Source organism: Oryctolagus cuniculus, chromosome 11 (assembly GCF_051225735.1).
Source record: "Oryctolagus cuniculus isolate XC-2025 breed Fujian yellow rabbit chromosome 11, ASM5122573v1, whole genome shotgun sequence".
Lineage (NCBI taxonomy): Eukaryota > Metazoa > Chordata > Mammalia > Lagomorpha > Leporidae > Oryctolagus > Oryctolagus cuniculus.
In genome coordinates, this window is record NC_142877.1 from 71,941,571 (window position 1) to 71,959,496 (window position 17,926).

Sequence of the window (17,926 nt, forward strand, 5' to 3'; positions counted from 1 at the left end):
TCAGTTGATTGCCAAGGTATGAGGAGAATGGAGGGTGCTTCATCTGCTGATCGAGTGTTTTGGAATTAGTGGTGATAGTTGTACAGTTCTGTGATTTTACTAAAAGCACTGAATTGTGCTCTTCGAAAAGGTGAATATTATGTAAATTTTAATCTCAATAAAAATTTTGAAACATTTCAAAAAGAGCCAGGAGGTGACCAAAGCTACATAATGGCAATGGCTCATTCATCTGTCTATGCCAGATGAATCATTGGAAAAGTGATTGTGACAAAAATCTGCTAAAGTGAGCAGGCTTGTTCAGGATCTGTTCATATTATTTAAATAGACAGCTACTTGGCTCATGTGCTCCCTTCAGCAGTGCACTGGTGGGGATGTTATGCTTCTCAAAACTTCACTTGCCCACCAATGAAGCATATGAAGTGTGAACCAGGTGAAATCATTTTCAGAGTTGTAAAGTCAGGAAAACCTTGTGCAGGAACTCCCTACCTGGATAATCCCAGTCAGTTTGGAAACCACCCACCTATCCAAAAATCTGAAAGAACTTGGTATCTCTTCAACACAGTGAAGCAAAGTTGGAAGGGACCCGAGGGAAAGAATTATGTTTTTGCTTTATGGAAAAAGAATTTTCCTAAATTTCATCACAAACTCCCAATTTCTCCTGTCACATTTACGAAATAGCTAAGAGTAAATGAAGTAAAAGGATTTCCAATTTTTTAAAATAAAAATTGCTATTTTTTAAAGATGTGTTGATTAATTTGAAAAGCAGAGTGACAGATTTTCCATCTGCTGGATTGTTCCCCAAAGGGCTGCAACAGCTGGAGCTGATCCAGGCTAAAGCCAGGAGCCAGGAACTTCATCTGGGTCTTCCACGTGGGTACAGGGATGCAAGCACTTGGGCCATCTGCTTCTGCTTTTTCAGGTGCATTAGCAGGGACCTGGAATCAGAAGTGGAGCAACCAGGACTTGAACCAGTGCTTCGATATGGGATGAGCACAAGGTTGTGGGCAGCTTAATTCAAGCACCGCAATTCCAGCCTCTATTAGAATTTTTCATAAAGTAAACATACTTTCCTGTTACACTAGGAAAAAATATTTCAGTGACAAATTTTGCTTAGGATGATAAAAATCTCTACAATGTTCCGAAGGTCTTGATTTCTGTTTCCTCATTCTACCAGTGGAAGAGAGTATTTATTTACCAAGGAATCATTCCTTCATCTCCACAAGAGCTAGAACAATCAAACACTCAGCTAATTAGACAGTTTACTTCTTTAAAGAAGATCAAAGTTTCATTTTTCTAAGCAATGTAGGTGGTTACTGTCGTTATCCATACTTTACAAATAGGAGATTAAGAGACTATAGCTTGCTGTTGCATCAACCACCGGGTCTCAGATGAGTAATCCACAGCTACAGGCTTCTCTGCCTCTATAATACTTAATTCTCATGTTCAAAGCATTAAAACATTTTTAATTTTCTGTTGCTCATGTCCAAATACTTCTTAAACCTCCCTCCTTTGGAGTAATTTAAAACTATCAAAAATGAACGTCAAGTGGCACAAAGGCAAAACACTATAGATGTGAATCTTGCAAGCCATTAGTACGATGTAAGGAAATTCTGTTGAGGACTGCTGGGTGGAATTCTAAAGAAAAGGTATTTGAAATTTCTTATAAAGACACTTCAAGGGGCTGGTGTTGTGGCATAATGGGTTAAGCCACAGCCTACAATGCTGGCATCCCATATAGGCACCTGTTCAAGTCCCAGCTGCTCCACTTCTGATCCAGCTCCCTGCTAATGCATCTGGGAAAATGGCAGAAGCGCCTGAGTGCTTGGGCCCCTGCACCCACATGGGAGACCCTGATGAAACTCCTGGCTCCTGACCCAACCCCAGCTGTTGCAGGTGTATGGGGAGGGAAACAGTGGATAGATCTCTCTCCCTGTCTCTGCAACCCTGCCTTTCAAATAAAATAAATACATCTTTTTTAAAATTTTTTTCAAGTTCCTATTCCTTGTGCATTACTTTCAGTGTCTCCAGTTTGCTTACTAATTATAGATTTCAACTGTGTGTGTTTGTTTTTAAAAGATTGAAGTATTTATTTGAAAGAATTACAGAGAAGGAAAGGCAGAGAGAAAGATCTTCCATCCACTGTTTCACTCCCCAAATGGCCACAATGGTCAGGGGTAGGCCAGGGGAAAGCCAGGAAGCAGGAGCTTCTTCCAGGTCTCCACCATGAGTACAGGGGCCCAAGCACGTGGGCCATCTTCTGCTTTCCCAGCCCTTCAGCAGGGAGCTGGATCGGAAGTGGAGCAACCAAGACTTGAACCACCACCCATATGGGATGCCAGCATCACAAGTGGTGGCTTTACTCACTACACCAATTTCAAACTCTTGAGACTAAAATAAAAGGTGTTCCAACAGGTACTGGCTAGAAAAAAAAATGAATAAATATTATTTTCTTGAAATTGGAAAGAATTTCAAATTTGAGCTTAGGAATCTCCTAAAATTTGCTTTAAATTTCTCTGGAAAATGGAAGATGGTAGAGAAAAATAGGGAAGACTAATGAAACAGGATTTCCTATGTGTCAATGAATGTAGAAGTGGAGTAACGAGTGGATAGGAACTTACATTATTTTCTCTATTTTTGTAAATGCTTAAGATTTTCCATAATAGAAGTTTGTCAGTTTCAGAGCTAACCATTATGATTCCTTTTTTCTTTTCACTAAAGTCAATAACTGATAAAGTTGTGTTGATACTTGATCAGAGCAACACTTTCCAGTTGCAAAGTTAGCATGTCTATATTTTAATAATTCCAGCAAATTCTTCCATACTGATTACTGAATATAAGAAAACTCTAGAAAGATAGAAGGGAGGAGAGAAAACAAGGGAGATAAGAGAAAGAAAATCCCCTGGGGAGCTTTTTTTTAACAAGTACAGAGTTCTGACGTGGACATTTGCGTGGACATTTGCGTAGGGTTAAGATGCACAGGTTCCATATAAAAAGTGCCTGCTCCTGACTCAAACTGTATGCCGATACAGACCCTGAGAAGCAGTGGTAATGGCTCAAATAATTCAGTTCTCGACACCCACGTGGGACACTTGGATTGAGTTCCTGGCTACTTGCTTCAGCTGTTGTGGGCATTTGAGGAATGAACCAGGTGATAGATTTCTCTCCCTGTAACTCCCATTAAATTAAAAGAAAAAAAAAGTACAGAACCCTAAATTTCACTCCCAAAGATCTGATTAACTAGATGTGGAATAGAGCATATTTAACAAATACGCATTTGCTAAAGGTATCTGGATGATTTGAGAAACTGTTATGTTGACACAAGTTGATAAGTTGGACTACATAGAAATGCAACCCTTCTGGATGAGAGAAAAACAATAAAAGTATTATAAAGGAAAACAGACAGATAACAGTGTCTTACTCACTGAGATAAAAAAAAATGCTTGTAGTTCATTAAGGAAGAGGAATGAACCACTGGCCAAAGACTTAAATAGTTCATTAAAGAAGATATTTAAATAAGTATGCTTGACCCTACTAAATCTTAAGGATATGCAAATTTAAATAGCAAGTGTTTCTTATCCATGTTGGTGAAGATAAATGGTGATGACAAATACTGGTGACAGAGAAGACACCACTGAAACCAGAAACAGACCAGCTGGCAGTTGGAGATGGGTGATCTTTATGTTTTGTCTGAAATTCAGACTTACTTAAATATTGAAGTGTTTTTCCTACTCTGTATCTAGGAAAGCAAAACAAACAAACAAAAAAAAAAGTCACCCAGTGCTAGCAAGAGAGTGGGAGAACAAGTCCTCTGGTACAACGGTGGGATTGTAGATTGGCTCAATGTTCTTGAAGGACAATTTGCTAATATTTACTAAAATACTCTGGCTCAGCAACTTCACCTTTTAAATTTACACTTTTTAAAGATTATTTATTTGAGAGAATTATAAAGAGAGGGAGAGACAGAGAGAGAGAGATCTTTCCCTCTGCTGGTTTACTTCCCAAATGGCCACAAGAGCCAAGGCTGAGCCAGGCTGAAGCCAGGAGCCGGGAGCTTCCTCCAGGTCTCTCATGTGGGTGCAGGGGCCCAAGGACTTGGGCCATCCTCCGCTGCTTTCGCATGCTCCTTAGCAGGGAGCTGGATCGGAAGTAGAATAGCAGGGACTCAAACCGGCGGCCGTATAGGATGCTGGCACTGCAGTCGAAAGTTTTACCCACTATGACACAGTTCCAGCCCCGTAAATTTACATTTTTAAACTTTTTGTTGGAAGCAATTAGACTTTTAAGAATGTATTATTTAGGGGCTGGTGCTGTGGTGTAGTGAGTAAATCGGCCACCTGCAGTGCCAGCATCCCATATGGGTGCCAGTTTGAGTCCCGGCTCCTCCACTTCCTATCCAGCTCTCTGCTATGGCCTGGGAAAGCAGTGGAAGATGGCCGAAGTGTTTGGGCTCCTGCACCCATATAGGAGACCTGGAAGAAGCTGTAGGCTCCTGGCTTTGGATCGGTGCAGCTCCAACCATTGTTGCCATCTGGGGAGTGAACCAGCGGATGGAAGACCTCTCTCTCTGCCTTTGCCTCCGCCTCTCTGTAATTCTGCCTTTCAAATAAATAAATACATTTTTTAAATGTATTATTTAGAAAAATCCAAATATGCAAGATATATACAGGATGTTCATTGCAACACTGTTCACTTTAAGCAATGGAAAAAAATTGAAAGCAAGGCAAATGTCTTATTAACTGTTATGGCATACAGTGATACAATGGAATCCTCTGTGATTGTCAAAATGAATAGAACAGATCTGTATGCCCTACTGTGAAAGCAATATCTGGATTAGGCTGGTGAGTGAGAGTGGGGGAAGGTAGTTTTAAAAGCTATGTCTGTGATCCCATTTTTGTAAATATATTACAGCATGCAGAGAAAAATGACTTGGAATCTTCACCAATCTTAAAAGGAAAAAAAAAAATCTCACTGCACTATGTATCTAAATGTTTGGATTTGTTACAATAAGAGTGGATTTCATTTGAGTGAAGGAATAGAAATAAAGAGTTAGGAACAACAGATGTCTTGATTATCAGAACCTTGCCTTCCATTAACCAGATCGTGATGAAGTGTCATGTGCTAGTTCAGAGACATAAAACGTGACTTGCAAATGATGTGAGGGACTGAGGGGCCAGGATATCTTCAGGGATTTATGGATAAGGTGCTTGTTGTGCAGGGCATCATGCAGCAAATAACATCATGATCCTGATAGAAAAATAGGTGATGAAAGTTGGGTCTTACCCATATTCTGACTCATCTTGGGCTCTCAAGTCAGGTCAGCCTTTGATTCCCTTTAGTTGCTTTTAATTAGTAAACTGATTATTGACCACCGAAGTTCCAGGAGCCTTATATGTGTTTGATATGTCTCATGCCAATCCCCAACTCTTAGTAGCCCTCCCCTACTCCCACTGCATTGTTTACTCATTCTCACTTTCACTGGTTAAATGCTCTCTGTCTTCAGTCAGGCTCCATTGCTCTTTAGTAAGTCCTTAGTCTGTCTTCAGGGAATTCCTCATCATTGCTGTTTAAAAATTTCCAGTCAACTGAATCATCTGTCCCCTTATGCACTGAGTGAATAGGGCCATCAAAATAGAAGGGAGCTTAGGAAGCATCTAATTCAGTTCCCTCATTTGATAAGGGAATAAGGCCTTGAAGAAATTAAATGACTTTCATCATCACCCACTCCACTGAATTCAGCATTCCCTCCCTGGGCAGTCATGGGTACTTGAGTATCAAAGTACAGCTTCACCAAGGCTTAGAGAAGGGTGTTGTGAGCTGGAAATCAACTTGGAAACTAACTTTTGAAGACACCAACTTTCAAAAAAGACTCTGGAAACTGGGGTTTATTGTGACCGATAGTCAAATCCTTATCATCAAAAATTTTGTCTATTCTTCCTGTAGCTGATCTGGTCAAATCATGTTCTCAAAATTAATGAGAATTGTCATCTCTACTTGGTCTAATTACATGCATGAATTAAAACCACAAATCTATTTGATCTTATTCTGCACATCAGCAGATGACCTCAGTTCTTACATCACTGAGATCATTGATGCCATTCAAAATGGCTGTGTAGACTTCCACCCTACAAAGTTGCTCTTTGTCCTCACTAAATCCTGCTTTCTTCATCTGCCTAAATGTTTTCCTCCTCTGTAATTTCACTTCCAATTAGTACTATGTGCTGCTGAAAATCTATAATTCGGAAATCAACTTTCCCGAGCCTTACTTACTGTGGTGAATGAGAGTGCTACCCACTTCATGGGATTCTGTTTAAGGGTAAGTGAAATAGCACTGTGAATGATAGGAATAAAGAATATAATAAAGCTAGATGTTTGCAAAAATGCTCCACAAAATAAAATCCAGCAATTACAAAAAGGACTAAGTGCATTATCAAGTGGGATTAATTTCAGGAATGCAAGGTTGGTTCCACATATAAAAATCAATCTATGTGATACACTACTATGAATTGGATTGTGTCCTCTCACTGCCCAAATTTATATATTGAAGTTCTAACCCCTAGTACCTTAGAATGTGACTGTATTTGGAGATAGTGTCTCTAAAGAGGTTATTAAGTTTACATGAGGTCATTAGAGTGGGCCCTAATCGAATCTGACTGGTGTCCATGTAAGAGATTATGACACAGACATGTATCACCATGGGGAAACACGAGGAGATGGCCCTCAACAAAGGCTTCAGAAGATACCAACTCTGCCCACACCTTGATCTCAGACTTCTAGACTCCAGAATTGGGGAAAATAAGTTTCTGCTGTTTAAACTTCCCAGTACGTAGTACTGTGTTAGGGCACCCCTAAAATTTAATACAGATAGCATATTAATAGAATAAAGGACTAAAAAAAAAAGCCACAGATGATCATCTCAATAGATGCAGAAAAAGCATTTAACAATATTCAACATTCATTTATGATAAACACTCAACAAATGAAAAACATACGGAACTTTTTCAACCTGAAACATACATAACAGTGACAGATGGGTATTTTGCCAATTAGATGTAAAGAACAAGACAAGATGTTCAATCTCTTTGTATCTATTCAACAATGTGGTGGAGGTTCTAGCCAGGGCAATTAGTGAAGAAAAATGAAGGGGCCAGCCTGTGGCATAGCTTGTAAGCACACCTGCAATGCTGGCATCCCATATGGGCACCGGTTCAAGACCTGGCTGCTCCACTTCCAATCCAACTCCCTGCTATGGCCTGGGAAAGCAGTAGAAGATGGCCCAAGTCCTTCCACCCCTGCACCCATGTGGGAGACCTGGAAGAAGCTCCTGGCTCCTGGCTTCGGATCGGCACAGCTCCAGCCGTTGCGGCCAATTGGGGAGTGAACCATCAGATGGAAGACCTCTCTCTCTCTCTCTCTGCCTCTCCTCTGTGTAACTCTGACTTTCAAATAAAATAAATAACTCTTTAAAAAAAAATAGGAGCCAATATTCTGTAAAACCTGGAAAGATCCTGTGTGGGGCATGGCTGGAAGGACTTTGATGGTAAATTAAAAATAAATGTATAAGTTAAAGAATTAGTGTATACATGCCCTTGACTTCAACCAGTAGGCTCTTCACTCTGTTCCTTGAATGTACCCTGAACTTGTCTGACGCACTTGCTATCTCCTTCCTTTGCTGAAATATGTCCTTCCCACAGGGCTGGAATCCTCTACCCCCAAGCAAGCTCACCTTCCTCTAAACTGACAGAGCACCTTGCTGGCCTCTCTTTTTTGTTATCCTTGCTCGCAGTTTACTGTTTTCTGCCACTAGTTACTCTCAGTGCCTGCACTGGGTCTGTTCCATGCCAAGGCACAAAATCTAGTGTAATTTGGCTTTCCCTTCTAACCTTATCCTGTCCTAATGCTGGGCACAGAGTCTTGTCCAGCTGTATGCCAACATATTAAAAATAAATACTGGGCTGGCGCCACGGCTCACTAGGCTAATCCTCCACCTAGCGGCGCCGGCACACTGGGTTCTAGTCCCGGTTGGGGCGCCGGATTCTGTCCCAGTTGCCCCTCTTCCAGGCCAGCTCTCTGCTGTGGCCAGGGAGTGCAGTGGAGGATGGCCCAGGTGCTTGGGCCCTGCACCCCATGGGAGACCAGGAAAAAGCACCTGGCTCCTGGCTCCTGCCATCGGATCAGCGCGGTGCGCCGGCCGCAGCGCGCTGGCCGCGGTGGCCATTGGAGGGTGAACCAACAGCAAAGGAAGACCTTTCTCTCTGTCTCTCTCTCTCACTGTCCACTCTGCCTGTCAAAAAATAAAAAATAAAAAAATAATAATATAAAAAAATAAATACTTAGCTAACTACATGTTAAAAGTGAAAACCCTTGAATTTGGCCTAAAATGAGACCAAAGTGACCATTATTATGATTAATTATAGTTTAAGAAACGACGTTATGGGGCAGACGCTCGACCTAGCTGTTAAAATGCCTACATCCCACATTGAAATGCCTGGGTTTAAATCTCAGCTCCAGTTCCTGATTTCTGCTTCCTGATAATGGAGACCCTAGGAGGCAGTGGTGATGGCTGAAGTAATGGGGTTCCTGCTGCTCAGGAGACCTGGACTGAGTTCCCAGCTTCCAGCAGACCCAGCCCTGGGCCTTGCAGGCATTTGGGGAATGAACCAGTGAATGGGAAAGCTTGCTGGTGTGCTCCCGCTCCCACCCTCCCTCCCCTCCCCCTCTCTCCTTCCCCTCTCCCCCTCCCTCTCTCCCCCTCCCTCTCTCCCCCTCCCTCTCTCCCCCTCCCCCTCCGCATCCCTCTGCCTCCTCTCCCCCTCTCCCCCTCTCCCCCCTCCCCCTCTCCCTCTCTCCCAGTCTCCTTCCCCTCCCTCTCCCCCTCCCTCTCCCCCTCCCCCTTCCCCTCTCTCTCTCTCCCCTTTCCCTTTTCTCTCTCTCTCTTCTCCTCCCCTCTCCCATTCTCTCCCTTCCCCTCCCCTCCTTCCCCTCTTTCTTTCTCTTTTTCTGTGGAGACAGAAAGAGAGAGAGTGCTAGAGGGAACAAATGACACTTTATTTTTACCAATAAATATGGGAAAAGTTTAATGAACAAGACTGTGAGGAAGTGTGTTGTTTTGAACTGCCTGAGGACAGGGTCAGCCCAAGAAGAATTTCAATAGAACTGCAAATGAAAAACTGTTTCTGTAGGGAGAGACCTGAACTGACATGCTGTTCCCCAGAGCTGCTCAGGCACATCTGATAACTAATCGGGACATTCCATCAAGACCACATGTGCAGGGCCATAGCCTAGATGTCAAAGCATTCAAATTGCCAAAGGAAGTGTTGAAGCTACACAAAGAAGGGGCTTTGTGCAACACCCTTTTTGTTGAAAAGATCCATTTAAATGAAGTCTTTCTAGGGCATTATGTCCAAACCACAACCAGAGAAGTCTCTGCTTTTCCTGTGTTAGTATTTTAGGAGGGAAAGTCAGCAAATAAACAATACACAAAATAATGAATAGGTCAACTATAATTAGTTAAGTTAGAAGGTGTTAGGTGATATGAGAAAAAGAAAATTAGAACAGGGTAAGAGAGTTGGGAGTTACTGGGGGAGAATGTGGATAATGTGGCAACTTTAAATAGGGTTGTATATCTAGGACTTATGGGAAAAGTGGCATTTAAGCAAGACAGGAAGGAGATAGAAGAGTGAGAGGCCACATATCTCAGAAATAATGGTCCAGGCAGAAGGAACAGGCTGGACAAACTTCATGAAGCAAAAGCATTCCTGGTGTGTTTGAGTAACATCCAATGGCCAGAGGCTGGAGCTCAGTGAGCAAGATGAGATCAGGGTGGATATCAGTAGCCAAACCATGTAGGGTCTTGGAATCCATTGCAAGGACTTGAGTTTTTATTCCAAGTGAGACAGGAAGCCAGAGGAGCAACATGAGTTGACTTTAGTTTGGGAAGGATCCCCCTGGCTGGTCTAGATGGAAGCAAAGGTAGAAGCCGGGGTTATCGGGACCCTGTTGCAGACAGGAATCCAGACAGGAGATACAGTGGTGGTAAGCTTGGGAACAGTGGATGTGCTGTTTGTGCAAATGGACATTCCTTTTTCGGCAAGTATTCATAGGCTCTAGGCCTGAAACACTGAAGCAACCATGCTGTCAAGACCCTCCCCATCACTTTAAACCACCTAAGAGTTAACATTGTTGGAAGGTTTGCAGCATGTCAAGTTGGCTCTAGGCACTTGAAGGATCTTTCCTCAGTGAACTTGATCCTATATCAAGGTTTCAGGTACCACGATTGCCCCCCCCGTTTTGAGCTGAAGAAGATCCAACACCGAGAGAGTTAACTGCCAAAGATGTACAAAGTTGGGATTCAATGCACAGGGTTGGGCCACAGAGCACCTCTCTAAAGAGAGCAGGTGGGATGAGGGTTATAGAAGGATGACGTGAAAGAGAACAGAGGGAGGGCCACCTGAAGGAGGTGACACTGGAGCAGAGGCTTAACAGGAGTTAGCCAGGGCTAGAGTGGATGCAGGGAGATTGGAAGGCAGAGGGAAAGACGTGCACAGAAAAGACCCAGAAATGAGAAAGCAGAATGAGGGACAGGCTGCAGAAAACCCACAGGGTTTGCTCCCCAAGAGTGCAAGTGGTGGTGACAGACATTGCACCAGAAAAACAGGCAAAGGCTAGAACTTCGAGTTAATAAATCCTTTGGTCAAAAATCTACTAATAAAACAGATTTGGCTGTAACATTTTCTTTTTGGGACTTCATGTTGTAAAATATATGAACTAGGGACCAGCGCCATGGCTCACTTGGTTAATCCTCCACCTGCAGTGCCAGCATCCCATATGGGTGCTGGGTTCTAGTCCCGGTTGTTCCTCTTCCAGTCCAGCTCTCTGCTGTGGCCCAGGAGGGCAGTGGAGGATGGCCCAGGTGCTTGGGCCCCTGCACCTGCATGGGGGACCAGGAGGAAGCACCTGGCTCCTGGCTTCAGATTGGCGCAGCTCTAGCTGTAGCAGCCATTAGGGGAGTGAACCAACGGAAGGAAGACCTTTCTGTCTGTCTCTCTCTCTCTCACTAACTCTATCTGTCAAATAAAAAAAAAAAAAATGAACTAAAAGAAAGTGGATCTTGGAATCAGAGAAGCAATAAGAGCCCCAGAAGTAGCTTGCATGATGTGGGGGAGGGGGCAGTAAAAAGTCTCCCTGATCACTTCTCCCCCCTCAATCTAACCCAAATAAATGTGCTATATAAAGCAACCAGCTGGCTAAGCAAATACAGTGTCAAGACAAGTCACCTGCACACATTCCCACCAAATGCTGCCCCAGCCCTTCTCATGTGAAAATCCTGGAGCCACTGTCACAGGCAATCCTGCTCTCCCACTTATGAACTGTGAAGCAACACAAGTTATTTCACATCTACCAGCTACATTTGTCTACACTGTAAAATTAACATGATATTGTTCGTCGTGTAAGATCATCACCACTTTCAACTAAGCCAATGTGTATAAATTGCATTTTTGGCACTTTTGACCATTTGTAAAACTCAAATATATAAACAATGACTGTATATTCTGGTAGAGGGTGCATTTTTATTATTCCACACATTGAACAAATAATTTACTCTTAAGTGATACAGGAATACAAAAAGATTCAGATGTTTGGTTTTACAAGCTCTATCTGCACAGAACTTTCTGTTCAGTTTACTTTAAAATTAGATGGAAAATTTCATGGCATATGATATCTGGGAGTTGGACAGCACTTTTTTTTTTAACAGGAATCAAAATTTATTATTGATGATTAAGGAGCGCAGGAGACTGAAGCCCTCATGAGCAGAGGCCCGCCACTTGTCTAAGGACCACAGTTGGGGATATCTTTGACCCCACAGTCACCCAGGATGAGCCACTTCTCAGCCACCATGTCTTCAAATTCATCCACATTACACTCAGTAAAGCCCCACTTCTTTGAGATGTGGATCTTCTGGCGGCTAGGGAACTTGGACTTGGTCCTGCATAGGGCCTCAACCATGTACGTGGACAATATTTTTTAAAATATTTATTTAGTTAGTTATTTGAAAAGCGGAGTGACAGAATGGGGTGGGGGGAGAGAGGGATGAAGGGAGGGATATCTTTGATCCATTGGTTCACTCGCCAAATACCCACAACAACTAGAGTTGTCCAGGAGCCAGGAACTCCATCCCCGTCTCTCAGATAGGTGACTGGGACTCAAGTACTTGGGCCATCATCTTCTGCCTTCTTGGGTACATCAGCATCAAGAAGCTGGATAAGAAGTGGAGGAGCAGCCAGCGCCTTGGCTCACTTGGCTAATCCTCCACCTGTGGCGCCAGCACCCCGGGTACTAGTCCCGGTTGTTCCTCTTCCAGTCCAGCTCTCTGCTGTGGCTCGGGAGGGCAGTGGAGGATGGCCCAAGTGCTTGGGTCCCTGCACCCGCATGGGAGACCAGAAGGAAGTGCCTGGCTCCTGGTTTTGGATCAGCGTAGTGCCAGCTGCAGTGGCCATTAGGGGAGTGAACCAACGGAAGGAAGACCTTTCTCTCTATCTCTCTCTCACTGTCTATAACTCTCTCTCTCTGTCTCTCTCTCTCACTGTCTAACTCTGCTTGGACAAAAAAAAAAAAAAAAAGTGGAAGAGCCAGGACTCCAACTAGCACTCTAGTATGGTATGTGGGCATCCCAAGCAGTGGCTTGACCCTCAGTACTACAATACCTACCCTGGGATGATACTTCTTACATAATAATGAATCACCTAGACTTTCAGGGTGATTGCTGGTTTGGCTGCTAGGAGGTGCCCAGACTTTTAAACCAAACCAATTTGCGAGTGATGTAGTTGAATGCTTATCTATGCTATTGGGATGAATTTGCTCTATTACATGACTTTATTTCTCAGAGTAAACATACCATGCTTTATGGGTTATCAGTAAGGAAGAAAGTCTTCAGCAAAGTATTGTCGTCAGGGCAGACATTTGGCACAGTGGTTAAGACACCACGTGGGATGCCCACATCCCATACTGTGTTGCCGGGGTTTGAGTTCTGGCTCCTCTGCTTCTGATGCCCACTTCTGCTCCTGCACACCCTGGGAGGCAGGAGGTGCTGGCTCAAGTACCTGGGTCCCTACCATTCATATGGGAGACTCAGAGGGAGTTCTAGGTCCTGACTTCAGCCTGGCCCAGCTGGCTATTACAGCCATTTAGAGAGTGAAACAGAGAATGGAAGATCTCTGTCTCTCTGTATGTCTTTCTCTGTCTTTTAAATCAATATAAAAACCTTTATTTTTTTTTTTAAAAAATTGCAGGGTACACATAGGCATTCACGGAATACAGAAATGGAGTTCGGAAGCTGTGGAATCGTCCATGGTGCTCAGCACACAGAAGGAGCAGCCCTTTGGCCTGGAAGCCAGAGACCAAGAAGGCCGCGAGAGAGGAGCAGGGAAGCTTGTTTTCCCAGCTGGCCTCTAACTTAAGCTGTTAAATAGGCACAGCCAGTGTACTCCATGGTTTTTCAACCAGCATTTGGTTACTTTGGAGCTAGTAATAGACCTGGTGACAGGGGCATTGTCAAAGCGAGTATGGATTCAATGGCAAAAATGGCAGAGGAGGGGCTGGTGTTGTGGTACAGTGGGTTAAGTCACTGCAGGTCCTGGCCGTTCTGCTTCCAGTCCAGCTCACTGCTGATGTGCATAGGAAGCAAAAGATGCTCCAGTGCTTGGGCCCCTGAAGCCCATGCGGGAGCTGGGTGTTTCTGGCTCCTAGTTTCATCCTGGCCCAGCCTTGGCTGTTGTGGGCATTTGGGGAGTGAACCAGAAGATGGATGAACTCTCCTTCTCTCTCTCTCTCTCTCTCTCTCTCTCTCTGCATTTTAATTAAATAAAAAGAATAAACAAATTTTTTTGAATGAGAGAGGAGCAGTCTCTGTGCTTAGAATAGGTAACTACAGCTATGAAAGACACGGTTGTGTGTTCGTGGGTGAGGGGAGGTGACCACGTGTGAGATAGAAGCCGAGGGAAAGGCTCGTGCGAGCACAAGGGCCTGGTCAGGTCATCACAGACATCAACACCAGCCCTTGAGGGTGCCATGAGCATTGCCGCCTGAAGGTGGCATCTCTCCCCCTGAAGGGTTCCTAGGGAGAATCAGAAGCCTTGGAACACATTTTTGGAAGGTCAGTTCACATCTGTTTTCTATTTGTCATGTTCTGTCAGCACTTCTGTGAGAACAGAACCATTACACCAGCCGGCAAAGCCAGGGGCGGCTGATCCTGAGGCCTGGCATCTCCCGGGGCCTAAGTCCCTCCTTGGTGGAAGAGGAGTGGAAAATCCTGCTGTGCCTCTGCTTCTATTCTGCTGCTGCCCTGCCACTAACTCTCCTCCTCAGACTGGGCTTCAGAGAGCAAACAGGTACCAAGGATTCAGCCTGGTTAATGAGTGGCTGCACTCCCCCCTCTGCCCCCTGACACACACACTCCCCTTAAAAAACACAACATCAACGCCCACAAACACTGGGGAGGCTTTTTAACCTCGGCTGTGTTTCATTAGCTATTTAGCAAGCAGCACAGGAAAAATGAAATTCCCCTGAATTGCGTACTGCGTACAGTCCTCTAGCTGGGCAACTGGCGTCTGCCCAAGAGCCACACTGCAAAGTGATTGGCCCCAGGGAAAAACCCAGAAGGCACTCACACTCACTGTGGCCTAGCCATGGTTATCAGGACAGTGGGGATTTCCCCAGGGTGCTTATCAGTGGGTGGGGGGCAGTTATCACAGGTAAGGAGAGATGGCCATGGGTTGGGTCAAAGGGCAGCCCAAGAAGCACACTGGGTCACATTCCATGCCCACCTCTTTACAAACCTCCCGGTGCCACCTGGTTACCCAGGCTGGTTTCACCTGGATTTGAGTTTGGAATGACAAGGCAAGGCTGCCAGCTCACATCCCTGTCAGTCGGCGTGTAATCCTCCACCTCCCAGGAGGGCAGTGCCCCAGACTGGCTCAGGCCAAGGATCAGGATCTGGAGTGAATACTCCTGAGTTTCTGGGCAGAGGGAAGGGATGAAGGGCTACTGCCCAGGTGGAAGACTGCCCAGGTGGGAGGCTAAAGCTCCCACAGCGAGAAAACCCATGGCCTGTGTTCTCCTCCAGTCATTCACTGGTGTTTCCAAGCTAGCTTTAAGATAGAGAAATACGTAATATTACTGATCACTATGCAAGGGCCGTGTTTCTAGGGCTGTTTTCTTCCTGGTGTTTCCACACACACAATAGCCACCACTTGTTACTGTGGTCACAGTCCCCCTGTAAATCAGCAGGATGTACGTGATGTTTGCATTCTTGTTGCACACCTCACCAGAAGTGCTTGACAATATTTTTACAATAGGGAAAAAAAGCAATCAAAACGTTTGAAGCCAGCTGTCCCTTAAAAACTAAAGAAAAAAGAAAAAGAAAGAAAGAAGGAAAAAAACCTGCTGATGGAGAGCTCTGCTCTCATGTAAAAAGAGATTTCAGTTCAGATGATCAAATGAAGTAAGTTATATTTAAAGTTGCTGGGTTTTTTGCTTATCTTAGTCAAATAAGGCTGTGTATTTTACAGATGAAATCAAAGGTCATTCTCCTGGCTGAGGCAGATTCTGGGAATTGTCTTATATTAGGGAAGCCATTTTAGCAGTGACTTAAGCTTTGGCAGGTGGCTGTACTACTCAAGTCATGTTCAGTGAATGGAAGAGTTCCAATATCAAAGCTGTTTTTGGTCTGCAAGAACCGTATTGCAATGGGTGTGTGTGTATGACATTTTTTACTGGTTTTCTGGTCAGCACCAGATCTTTTTTTTTTTTTTTTTTAAGATTTATATATTTATTTGAAAGGCAGAGTTACAGAGAGGCAGAGAGAGAGAGAGAGAAAGTCTTCCACCTGCTGGTTCACTCCCCAAATGGCTGCAATGGCTGGAGCTGGGAAGATCCGAAGCCAGGAGCCAGGAGCTTCTTCCGGTCTCCCACATGGGTTGACACCAGATCTTGATTATCAACTCTGTATTCCTCTTTTTAAAAATGTCTGCAATGTAAAAATGCTCATCTAAAATAATCACCTGCCAACAAAGTGAAGTAGGCACTGGAGGGAATCAACAACCCAGAAGTAGAGTGACTCAAGTTTTCTCCCTACATACTTAACTTGGTAGAATTCATCCCTCTGTGATAGGGCTAAGCTTTATTTATCTGTTTCATACCAAACTAAAACCTACATAATCTAAATAAACTCGGGTTAATCCTTCAACTGGGGTACCTTATCATCCTCACAATGGCCAATAAGTTATATAAGCATCGCTGGCTTTAGTTTCACTTCAATCATTACCTCTGCTCACCTCTCTGATCAGTCTTCCTTTAATGCCTGATTGAAGTGTCACATCCTCTACACCCTAACTTTTCCACTCTCCATCTCCCCCCATGAGTAAAGTTTCCCTATATTTTCTACATACTTCTATGTTTATCATGCTTTAGTGTCAGTCTCACCAGTCTGAATGAGAACCCCATCAGGACAGGAACTATGCCTCTCCCATGTATGTATGCTAGGACCTGACTCAGTGCCCACTGTTACAGGAAGCTTACACAGAAGCTTGTTGAAGGAAAGAATGGTATGTATTGGATGCTCTGATGGGATAAAAGGTAGAGGAATTAGTCCCTACATAATATAGTGGGCCAAAGAAAATCCAGCTATAAAAGAATGCCAGAATGTCCAAGGGATCTCCAAAAGTTCAGGAAAATAAGCATTGTCTTCTTTTTTTAAAATTTATTTATTTATTTGAAAATCAGATTTATACAGAAAGAGGGAGGGACAAAGAGAGAGATCTTCCATCTGCTGGTTCTCTCCCCAAATGGCTGCAACAGCTAGGGCTGGGCCAGGCCCAAGTCAGGAGCCAGGCTTCTTCTAGGTTTCCCACTTGGGGACAGGAGCCCAAGGACTTGAGCCATCTTCTGCTGCCTTCCTTGGTGCATTTAGCAGGGAGATGGGTGGGAAGTGGAGCAGCTGGGACTCAAACCCATATGGGATGCCGGTGTCACAGGTGGCAGCTTTTCCTCCTGTGCCACAACATCAGCCCCTGGGAGGACCTTCTTAACAATGGGCCTGCATCAACAAAGGGAGCAGCATGGTGCAACTTCAAGTTGTCTGGTGAACATACAGTCATCCAGGTGATGTTAGGTGGATATCAGAAAGCAATAGGTTGGGTCTGGATGGTTGAAGGTCGTAAGTTTTGGATTTTCTTTTTCAAGTGATGGGGAAAACTAAAAGTATCTTAAATACCAAGAACGGTATAGGAAAGGTGGGCTGTCATTCTGTTGAAGTCGAAATATAACTGGATTGCCAAGAAGGAAGTGGACGAAAATCCTGACAAATCGCCATGTCTCATTCCCTCAGCTACCAAATGTAAAGTAGTAGAAGAAAGACAGGATCACAGCAGTGTTTTACAAAGATGGTTTTGCCAGGGTGCAAGGAATGAGATTTGGATGAGGGACAGGAAGCAAGGGGAGCGGTTGAAAGGAGTTATGAGAGTGGACACTTCCAAAGCTGAAACATAAGGACAAAACCCACAAGTCTAGGGGACTGCAAACTCAGATGCTTCCCAGGCCCTTACAGGTAACAAAAGTGAGCATAGAGGGCCAGAAGCTGTTCTGACCACCTGGTGGTCACACGTCCTGCTCAAAGGTCCCACACCATTGTTGCCATGTGGAAATGTGGCCCCGAGCAGCCAGACCATTAGGGAAAAGACTGAAATCTTGATTTTTAAGTGAAATTTCCAAATTTTAAAAACACCGTGAGGGTCAAGTGAAACACCTCTATGGGTCATGTTACCTCATATTTGAGCCACCAGTTGTAGAACCCCTGCCACAGGGCTTGGCTGTGTCATTGACACGGGGCAGAAATCTGAGATGTGAGACATTGCGAGGGTGACCAGTGTGACGG